This window comes from Elephantulus edwardii, unplaced genomic scaffold (assembly GCF_000299155.1).
Source record: "Elephantulus edwardii isolate Elephantulus edwardi_28Jun2011 unplaced genomic scaffold, EleEdw1.0 scaffold00286, whole genome shotgun sequence".
NCBI classification, from domain to species: Eukaryota; Metazoa; Chordata; class Mammalia; order Macroscelidea; family Macroscelididae; genus Elephantulus; species Elephantulus edwardii.
The window spans coordinates 568,071-579,645 of NW_006400036.1; the positions used below are offsets into that span (position 1 = coordinate 568,071).

Consider the following 11,575-nt stretch of genomic DNA (forward strand, 5'->3'; position numbering starts at 1 on the left):
CACAAGCATACATAAGGTCATAAATCATTAACAGTTCTTTAAGAATTTTACCAAGTGACCATGTAATTTTTTTTAAAAAGGTCAACTATTCTTGCAATTATCAGAGTTCAAATCAGTCTTTTGGTATGTGATGTTTTGTTGCTTAGGGTGAGATTGTAATTGATAATTCAGAAATTACACTCAGGCATATAAAATTATAAAATTTATCAACATGTTCCAGATAACCTTAAATAAAAAGATAACCTTAAACAAGAAACAAACAAACAAACAAAACCAACCCCAAGCTCAAAAAGGAACTCGCAAACTCAAAAATATCAAAATTTGTGAGATTTAGCTTTGTTTTCAGGCATTATTGTTGTTGTGTGCTGAGGAGTTAGAACCATCCCACAGGAAACCCTCCAGCAGGTTTTCAGAGACAGTAAATCACATAGATTTCACATTCTTCTCTCAAGGAGCAGGTTGTGGATTCGAACTTTGTGTCTCTGAGAGCAGTAGAGCTATTTAAAATTAGGCTGCCAGAGCTGTTAGCTTAGAGAAATATAAACTTTAAATAAATGTAGTTGTTGTTGTTAGGTGCTGTCAAGTATGACTCATAGCAACCCTATGGACAAAAAAATATGAATTCTGTCCTATTCTGTGCCATTCTCACAAGCCCACTGCCACAGTCACTTTGTCAATTCACCTTCTTCAGAGTCTTCTTGTCCTTCACCATTCCTCTACCTTTCCAAGTATGATGTCCCTCTGAAAGGAATTATTTCTCCTAGCAACATACCCAAAGTTTGTAAGACTTTCACTATCTTTGCCTCCAATGAGCACTCTGGCTGCAACTTCCTCTAAGACGTGTTTGTTCTTTAGGCATATTCTGTGTTCTTCTCAAACATAAAATTTCAAAGGTATGGATTCTTCCTCTGTAATCCTTATTTATTGTCCAGTTCTCATATCCAAATAGCAAGTGACTGAAAAAGACCATAGCTAAAAATAGGTGTATCTTTGTCCTCAAACTGAAACCATTACTCCTCAATAATTAGGAGAGGTCCCTGACTACTCATTTTTAATATAACTTTTTCATCTACTGCCTTTCATTTTAGAATTATATCCTCTTTGGGGACTGCAATCCCCACCCTACTAGAGGGTATTATACAATCTGCCACAAAGGATCTGGTGTGTATATATAGTGCTGAGATGCAATATAAAAGAATGTTCCTGGGAAACTCAGATTGTTCCATTGGGGCACTGCATCTAACTGACAACAGACCACCTTTGCATGCTGGTTCTGGGTCCATACTTCACCATCTGTGACCACATACATTAGCCTACACCATCCACAATCACATGTGCTATTTCCCTAACAGTTTCTGAGTTTCTGTGAGACCTTCCAGAGAACCGCAGAAGACACAGATGGGAGTGGAAGGACTAAGGGGAGGAGGAATATAATTGATGTCAGATAAGATAGAGTGTTAACAACAATATGGATTTTTGGAATATTAGTAACTAGCTTTACAGGAAACATTGTTGTTGTGTACCACTGGGCTGGAACAAACTCATAGCTGACCCATCAGAGGGTTTTCAGAGGCAGTAAACCACCTGAGAGAATACTGTCCATCTTTCTCTCACAAACATGTATGGATTCAGACTGTGTCCTTTTGATTTCACTGCACAGCTCCTTAAAAATAAGCCACCAGAGGTCCCTTCGTAGAAAGGACTACTAATCACTGTAAAAGAAATTATCCTTCCAGTAAGTGTGGCTGATCCAGGCCACGGTCTTTGCAATTATATACTATCCATCATCAGAGAGCTGGACAATGACTCAGGATGACAGAAGAAGAATTGATGCCTTTGAATTGTGGGGCTGAAAAAAGAGTACTGAATATACCATGAACCACGAAGGGGACAAATGGGTCTGTCTTGGAGAGGATGAAACCAAGTTATTTCTTGGATGCAAGGATTTTGAAGCTCTTGCTCACATACCCTGAGCACATGGAAGGAAGAGACTGGTCTATGGAGAATAACATCATGCCTGGAAAGGTGAAGTGACAGGAGAAGAAAGGAAGTCCTCAGATGAGATGAACCGAAACAGTAAACAGGGTAATTGGAGAAAGTGTGTAGGAATCAGGAAGACTGGCTCAGCACAGGGCAGGTTCATGGCTATTGTACATAGGGCTGCTATGAGTTGCTGTAAATGTGATGACTCATAGCAACAACAACAACAACAAATGACTGAATGTATATATAGTTGCCCTCTACCAACAAGGATTTTTGAAGGTCTGTTACTTTGAAAATGGATGGCCAGTCCTTCTTTCTATAGCTGTCTTTGCATGCTTAGCTTTAAAGCACTATCTCACAGACAAGCATTGTACTCAAAAGAATACATGAAAGATCTTCCCCTGCTCCACAGCTCACAGTTTCAGTGTTAGCCTCCACTTTGTTACAGGTGTCATGGTCCCAAAAATATACGCTCCATTCTCTCACCTTGGCGAAAAACAAGCCCCCAGGAATTGGTGGAATACCAATTGACATATTTCAGAAAACAAATGCTGCTCTGGACATGCTCATCAGATTTTGCCAAGAAAACTGGAGGACAAGTACCTGACCAACTCACTGGATAAGAGACCTATTTATTCCCATTTTAAGACAGGTGGTCTTTTCTTTCATAGAATGTGGAAATTAATTATCAAACAGTACCACTAATATCACACCCATGCAAAATCTTGTTGAAGATTTTCCAAAAGTTACTGGAACATATGACAGAACTACCAGAAATATAAGCTGGGTTTAGAAGATGCCAAGGAACTAGGGATATCACTGGCAACCTCAGAGGGATCTTGGCTCAAAGTAGAGAGTACCAGAGGAATGTCTGTGTTTCACTGATTATGCAAAAGCATTTGACTGTGGATCACAACAAATTGTGGCTAACCTTGAGAAAAATGGCAATCCCAGAACACCAAATTGTGCTCATGCTAAACCTATACTTGGACCAAGAGGGAGCAGTCATAACAAAGCAAGGGAACACTGCATGGGGCATAATCAGGAAAGGAGTGTGTCAGGATTGTAGCCTGTTTCTATATCTTTTGAACTTGTATGTGAAGCAGATCATTCGGAGGCTGCTCTTTATGAGGAGGAATAGGACATAAAATTTGGCAGACTCATCAACAACTTGCATTTGCAGATGACACAACCTTGCTCACTGAAACTGAGGAGGATCTGATGTGTCTGCTGTGTAAGATCAAGGACTGCAGTCTTCAATATGAATTGATTCTAAAATTAAAGATAACAAAGATTCTCATTACTGGGTCAATAGGCAGGACCATTATAAATGGAGAAGAGACTGGTATTCTTAACAATTTCACCTTGCTCAGGTCCACCACCAACAATCTTGGAACCAAGAGCCAAGAAATGAAAAGATAAATTGGATTAGCAATGTCTGCTGTCAGGTACCTGTCAAGAGCACAGAAAAGCAAAGATGTAACTCTAGAGACTAAGTTGCACCTAATCGAAGCCATTGTCTTAGTAATTACTTACAATGTATCAGAAAGCTGAACAATGACCAGGGAAAATAGAAGAACTGATATTTTTGAGTTGTGTTGCTCAAGAGAACAATTAGACCTATTCTGAAGAGGATGAAACCAAGTTGCTCTCTGAAGGAAAGATTTTGAAGCTCTATCTCACATACTTTGGACATGTTGCCAGAAGGGACCAATCCTTGGAGAAGGACATTTTATGTGCAAGGGTGGAGGGACAAGATGGGAATGGAAGATCCTGCATGAGATGGGTTGACACAGTGACTGGGGTCATAGCGACAGTTTTGTTGGAGACAGGGAGATTGGCTCAGTATAGGATAGGGTTAAGAGCTACTGTGCATAGGGTTCCCAGGAGCCTCGGGTGAATAGATGGCACGTAAGGACAGTAATACCTAACAGGAAGGGAGTTCGGCTGACCAAGTGGATAAGGCTGCTCCAAGGAAGAGACATATGTAATCTCCTCTCAGGTAATTTACAACCACTGAAAATCCACTGGAAGGTTAGCTATCAGTTGGTTTTGACACAACAGCAATGATTTTGTCTACTTTTACCACATAGATCAACTCTCTGCAAACTTTGCAAATTTTATTTGGTTTCTCAATTGGCAGTTCAAATGGGAGTTAAACACATACATACACACATATAAAAATACAGTTATGAAAAATATGAATCTTACGAGATATTTACTAATTTTGTAAATATTATATACCTGATAAAGATAATTGCTATTAAAAATGAAAGTTAATACTTTAAATACTTCACAACTAAATGCTTCCTTCAAGACAAAAAGATAACTGTTCTACTTATTAGACTTCTAACAAAGTAGACTGGAACAGTAAATCAGCAGAGAACTGCCAGAAGTCCAGGCTGGGTTTAGAAGGGGTCGTGGTACTAGGGATATTGTAGTTGATGTCAGATGGATCTTAGCTAAAAGCAGAGAATACCAGAAGAATGTCTATCTGTGTTTCATTGATTATGCAAAGGCATTTGACTGTGTGGATCATAACAAACTGTGGCTGACTCTGAGAAGAATGGGAATCCCAGAACATTTAATCGTGCTAATGTGAAACCTATACTTGGACCAAGAGGCAGTCGTCAGAACAGAGCAGAGCAGGGCAACACTGCATGGTTCAAAATTGAGAAGGGTGTATGCCAGGGATGTGTCCTATCTCCATACCTTTTCAACCTGTATGCAGAGCAGATTATCCGAGAGGCTGGGCTCTATGAAGAGAAGTGTGGCGTTAGGATTGGTGGACGATCTATCAACAATCTGCATTGTGCAGATGACACAACCCTGCTCGCTGAAACTGAGGAGGACCTCATGCACTTACTGCAGAGGGTCAAGGACTGCAGCCTTCAGTATGGACTGAGGCTCAATGTCAAGAAGACAAAAATTCTCACCACTGGAACAATCGGTAGCATCAGGATGGATGGCGAAGAGATTGAGATTGTTCACAGCTTCAGTTTGCTTGGCTTCACGATCAACACTCTTGGCACCAGCAACCAGGAAATACAAAAACATATTGCGATGGGAAAGTCTGCTGTTAGGGACCTCTCTAAAGTACTCAAGAGCAACGGTGTCTCTCTGGAGACTAAGGTGCACCTGATACAGGCCATGGTTTTTGCAATCACTTGTTATGCATCAGAGAGTTGGACAATGACTAGGGAGGATAGAAGGAGAATTGATGCCTTTCAGCTGTGGTGCTGGAGAAGAGTATTGAATGTACCATGGACTGCCAAGGAAACAAACAGATTCATCGTAGAGAGGGTTAAACCAAGCTGCTCCTTGGAGGCAAGGATTCTGGGGTTTCGTCTGACATACTTTGGACATGTTGTAAGGAGAGACAGGTCTTTAGAGAGGGACATCATGCTTGGTAGGGTAGAGGGACGGTGCAGCAGGGGAAGGCCCTCTATGAGGTGGATTGATTCAGTGACGGGTAATTGGGATGGGTGTGCCAGAGGCAATGAGATTGGCACAGGATAGAGCACGGTTTAGGGCTGTTGTACATAGGGTTGCTATGAGTCACAAATGACTCAACGGCACATAACAACAACAAACTAGGACAAATTTTAAAATGTACACACAGGATATGGCTACTTCATACGTGGATATATATGTATGTACATGTGTTGAGCACCTTGGGCCACATGTTGGGCTGGCTGTTTATGTTATTTCTGCTCCTCGCCATCACCCTGAAAGGGAAGTATTAAATTTACAAATCAGGAAGCTCTAAGGTTCAGTATTGGCACCAGACTAAAGCCTGGAAAGCTCTAAAGCCAGTGGTGGTGCTGGACTGTCACAAATGAGGGGGCTGCTGACACCTGGTGGCCCCGAGGCTATGATTGCTCCCACCGCGGGTCACATCCTCCAAGGCAACAGCAACAGCCCCCAGGGACCATCTCCCTGCTTCATCTCATCCTGGTTCCCTCTTCCCCAGGTTCCTTCCTGGTCTTTACTCAGCAGCAGGAAGGAGTCCCTTTTGCTTCTACTGGGGACAGGAGGACAGACAAGGGGTCTGGGACTCTCTGAGGGCACAAATGCTCAGAATCACGAACTTTATATATACCCATGGTCACTCACTGAACATCATCAGCACTGTCTCAACAAGGGCCACATTCTCAATGAGAGACCTTCAGCTCGGAGGAAGCTTTCAAACACTGGTGGAAAACTGTTAAGGCTGAAGGGCCTGCAAGCACACTGTACAAGTTGACATGACTGTGAAATCATATTGTATTATAAAACGTGAGTTGGAACTCACTAACTCCTCATAAACCTCATAACCTTATGATTTTGTGAAGTGTGTGTAGCTATAGCAATGGACTTAGAACCCTGGAGAATAGTAGAACTGATGGTGGAATTAGAAGTAGGTGCAGGATGGCAGATATATCAGACCTCATGGGAATTACTTTTGTGTTGCAAATACTCTTGATGGGGACTGTGGAGTTAACCAAGGTCAGAAATGGCTGTCTGTCCCCATGCTAGCCTTGTACTTTGCATTACCCACATTTAAGGAATGCACTGGAGACATTTTTTTAGTGACCATATGTAGGGAGTAGGCTGACTACAGGCTAATGAGAGAGCTCAATCTCATTTGAGGTTTACTGTGAGAAAACACATTTTCAATATATATCAAGAGATGGTGAATATTTAAGACACATATGGAATGAGTGAATCTACTGAGTTCATTTGCAGAAAGGGCATATCAAGTCCACATTCTACTCACATGTCAAAGAGCACACATAAGCTCCCTGATCCTCTATAAGCTTGAGCTCTGTATTATAAAGACATGCTCTTGAATCCTAGTGAGAAAGAGCTGAGCTGATGTTATTCCTGTGAAATTACAGCATCTCTATTAGAAGACATTAAGGAAACATAAAGTGCACTCCAAGAGGCCAAACTAACTTCCAAGTTCAAAAACAATAGTAGGTTTTCCCTTTTCAATCTATGAAAGTACACAGGTATAGAACAGATGTAATTCTGCTGGTGATTTTAAAAATTGAGTGTTGTCACTGGACTGACACACAGACAACAGTTAAAAGAGTCTGGCTCTGGAGAAGACTTCTTCCCAGAAGGGAAGGCCTTCTGTGATATTTTCAATATCAATTAACATTTCAGACACAAGTGAGATGAGGAGTGAGTCTACTGAGTTTATTTGAAGAAAGAGCACATCAAGTTTACATTATACACATATGTATAAGAGCACTGATGAGTGCCTTAGTCCTCTGTATCTGCTTGAGCTCTATATCAGCAAGAAATTCTCTGGAATCTTTCTGATAAAGGAATGTGCTAATGTTATTACTGAGAATAGTCACGACAGCTGCTTTGTTAGAAGACATGAAGAAAGCATGAGGTTCACTCCAAGAGCTCAACTTAAATTTCAAGTTCAAAAACAACTGACGATTCTCCCTTTTGAACCCATGCAAATAGAGATACAACAGATGAAATCCTGCAGGTGATTCCAAAAGCTCAATATTTGAATTCACACAGACTCAGACAAAGGCTAAGAGAGTATGGAGATGGACAGGACTTCCTCCTCAAATAGGATTTCTAATGTCTTAAGCTCCTGTTGAAACTTTCCCCAAAGCAAGAAATTAGTAAGTTTTATCTATTATATGGACCTTCTGATGTCTAATAAAATTTGACTTAAGAAATCCTTTTCACAGATGGGAAATATATAGCATTTCTCTCCTGTATGAACCCAGAGGTATATAAAAAAAGCTTGAGCAGTCAGTGAAACTTTTCTCAGAGAGGACATTTGTAGGGTTTCTCTTCTGCGTCCACCTGCTAGTGTCTATTAAAATCATACCCCCGAATTAAACTCTTTTCAAAGAGAGAACACTTACAGTTTTTCTCTTTTGTGGACTTGCAGATATCTAATAAATTTGGACCTCTTAATGAAATTCTTTTCAGAGAGGAAAACATGGGTTTCTCCCATGTGGACTCACTGGTATCTACGTAAGAAGACCCTGTTCCCAAACTTCTTTTCACAGAGAGGATAATTATACATTTTCTCTCTTGTGGACTGACTGGTGCCTATTTAACGTGGGATATCTCAGTGAAACTCTTTTCACAAAAAGGACATTTATAGGGCTTCTCTCCTGTGTGGACCCGCTTGTGTTTCTTTAAGGAACTCTTGTCTGAACTTCTTTTTACAGACTGGACATTTATAGGGCTTCTCTCCTGTGTGGACCTGCTGGTGTACATTAAAGTTGGCCACCTGAGTGAACCTCTTTTCACAGAGAAGCCGTTTATAGGGTTTCTCTCCTGTGTGGACCCACTTGTAAATATTTAAGTCGGATTTGCAGCCAAAACTCTTTTCACACAGAGGACATTTATAGGGCTTCTCTCCTGTGTGGATCCGCTGGTGTTTATTGAAGGAAGACCTGTCAGTAAACCTCTTTTCACAGACAGGACATTTATAAGGCTTCTCTCCTGTGTGGACCTGACAGTGTAAAGAGGACCTGCTCCTGAACCTCTTTTCACAGAGAGGACATTTATAGGGCTTCTGTTCTGTGTGGACCCACTGGTGTTTATTGAAGGAAGACCTGTCACTAAACCTCTTTTCACAGAGAAGACATTTATAAGGCTCCTCTCCTTTGTGAACCACCTGGTGTTCATTTAAGGTGGACCTGCTGGTGAACCTCTTGTCACAGAGAGGACTCGTATATGGAGAGAGAGGCTCATGTCTTCTCTTACCTTGAAGGTGTCCCTGTGCCTTAGGAGGATAATCTCTTTCTCCAAAGCTTCTTTGTTCACTCTCATCAAAGAAGTCACTCAAAGAACCCTGAGGAGGGGCCTCTCCTGAGAAGTGACAAGGGTCATCTGGAGGCTCCTGATCTGAACAGGTTTCCAAGTTGAGGTTCTCTTCATCATTCTCTTGCCTGTCTCCTAAAGAAGAAAGATGCTCTGAAATATGGCAATAAATTTTACACTCTGTTTTCTTGTTCATATGCCAAGTAAAGAGCATCATAAAACATGAGCTCTTTATACCCAGAGGCCAGTAATGAGTAAGATGGTAAAAATCATCATCCATAGTAATAGCCTGGCACTAACTTGAGGTGCCTGAATTCCACACTAAGTTTCACACTCTAGAGGGGAAGAAAATTTTGGAGAAACAAATCAAGGCCCATTGGAACTTTATTACCTACCCCCCTCAAACAGCACATATTTCTTATGAGGGAGAGGGGGGGAAACTGTGTAATTAAAATAATGATTTTGTTCTTATTAAGTGATGGTCTTATTTGGTTACTCATTACAGAGAAATACCATTAAGCAATTTTCAAAGAGGCACAAAAATATGCAGAAGAATAAAAATCACCCTTAATCACATCCTCAAGAAAAACTATTAGTATCATTTGCTTCCTCTCTTTTTTTCAGAAGACCACAACTGTTCTTTCCTCCTACAGTACTGGAGATTTTTGTACTGAAAAATACAATTCACTGTCAAGCTTGAATCAAAAGAAAGTAAAGATGCCATTGTAAATTTTACAGACATTCTACTGCTCATATATAATCAATGTATTAATCAAATTCTCTAGTTTTTAATTTTAAATCAGAAAGCTTTACTAGAGTGAAGCTATTGCAGAAAAGTGAATTATTTGGGCTGAGGTTTAATCAATGCATATCTATACTTTTTCCCCCTCCAAGAAGACTTTTTTATTTGTTGAATTGTTCTTTTAGCAGATTTCTTTATTTTGGGGGAATATATGGTATAACTGGGAAGCAGGAGTGGCATCCATTTCCTAAATAACAGGCCTCCAGAAACTCTATGAACTTTGATAAATTAAAAAAAACCCACTAAATACATTTCTATTCTAATTCAAGATTTTGATACAGGCCATGGTCTTTGTAATCAGTTGTTATGCATCAGAGAGTTGGACAATGACTAGGGAGGATAGAAGGAGAATTGATGCCTTTGAGCTGTGGTGCCGGAGAAGAGTATTGAATGTACCATGGACTGCCAAGAAAACAGATTCATCCTAGAGAGGGTTAAACCAGGCTACTCCCTAGCGGCAAGGATTCTGGGGCTTCGTCTGACATACTTTGGCCATGTTGTAAGGAGGGACAGGTCCTTGGAGAGGGACATCATGCTTGGGAGGGTGGAGGGACGGCGCAGGAGGGGAAGACCCTCTATGAGGTGGGTTGATTCAGTGACTGGGGTAATCGGGATGGGTGTGTCAGAGACAATGCGATTGGCACAGGACAGAGCAGGGCTTAGGGCTGTTGTACATAGGGTCGCTGTGAGTTGCAAGCGAATCAACAGCACATAACAGCAACAACAATTCAAGATTCTGCTGAAAATTATCCAAAAACGACTGGAAAAGCACATCAACAAAGAATTGCCAGAAGTGCAGACAAAGTTTAAAAGCGGCCGTGTACTAGGGATATTACAGGTGATGTTGGATGGATCTTGGCTGAAAGCAGAGAGTGCCGGAAGAATGTCTATCTGTGTTTCATTGACAATGCAAAGGCATTTGACTTTGTGGATCACAACAAACTGTGGCTAGCCCTGAGAAGAATGGGAATCCCAGAATATTTGATTGTGCTTATGCAAAACCTATATTTGCACCAGGAGGCAGTCAACAGAACAGAGTGAGGAAACACTGCATGGCTCAAAACTGGGAAGGGTGTGCTCGCTTCAGCAGCACATATACTAAAATTGGAACGATACAGAGAAGATTAGCATGGCCCCTGCGCAAGGATGACACGCAAATTCGTGAAGCGTTCCATATTTAAAGAAAAAAAAAAAGAGAAAGAAAAACTGGGAAGGGTGTACACCAGGAACATGTCCTATCTCCACAATTTTTCAATCTATATGCAGAACAGATTATCTGCGTTGTTGGGCTCTATGAGGAGAAGTGTGGCGTCAGGATTGGAGTAAGACTCATCAACAATCTGCTTTATTCAGATGACAAAACTCTGCTTGCTGCAGAAGGTCAAGGACTGCAGCCTTAAATATGGATTGAATCTCAACATCAAGAAACCAAAGATTCTCATCACTGAGCCAATTGGCAGCATTAGGATAGATGGTGAAGAGACTGAGGCTGAAGGGAGCTCTGGTGGCCTACTGAAAAGAAGCTTCACTACAATCCCAGAAGTACATGCTTTGAATTTATCAGCTGCTCTGCTGGAGAAGGAGGGACAATCTCCTCCTGCACCAGTAAGATCTGATTTGACAGCATACACACACACACACACACACACACACACACACACACACACACACACAAAAGTTTAAGCAATCCCAGAGGTGTGCAGTTTGAATCCACCAGATGCTCTGCTGGAGAAGGAGGGACAATCTCCTTCTGTACCAGTCAGATCTGATTTGATGGTACACACACAAAAAATAATAAAAATTTTAAAAAATGTTTTTTAAAAAAAAGAGACTGAGGTTGTTAATAGCTTTAGTTTGCTTGGCTCTACAATCAACACTCCTGGTACCAGGTGCCAGGAAATCAAAAGACGAATTGCACATGAAATGTCTGTCAGGGACCTCTCCAGAGTACTGATGAGCAACAATGTCAGTCTGGAGATGGAGACTAAGATGTACCTAATC

At 41.1% G+C, this 11,575-nt stretch overlaps 1 pseudogene; it reads right to left on the reverse strand.

Annotated features, from left to right (window-relative positions):
- Positions 1-8,052: 8,052 nt before the first annotated feature.
- Positions 8,053-8,968, reverse strand: LOC102847168 (annotated as a pseudogene).
- Between the last annotated feature and the right edge of the window lie 2,607 nt (positions 8,969-11,575).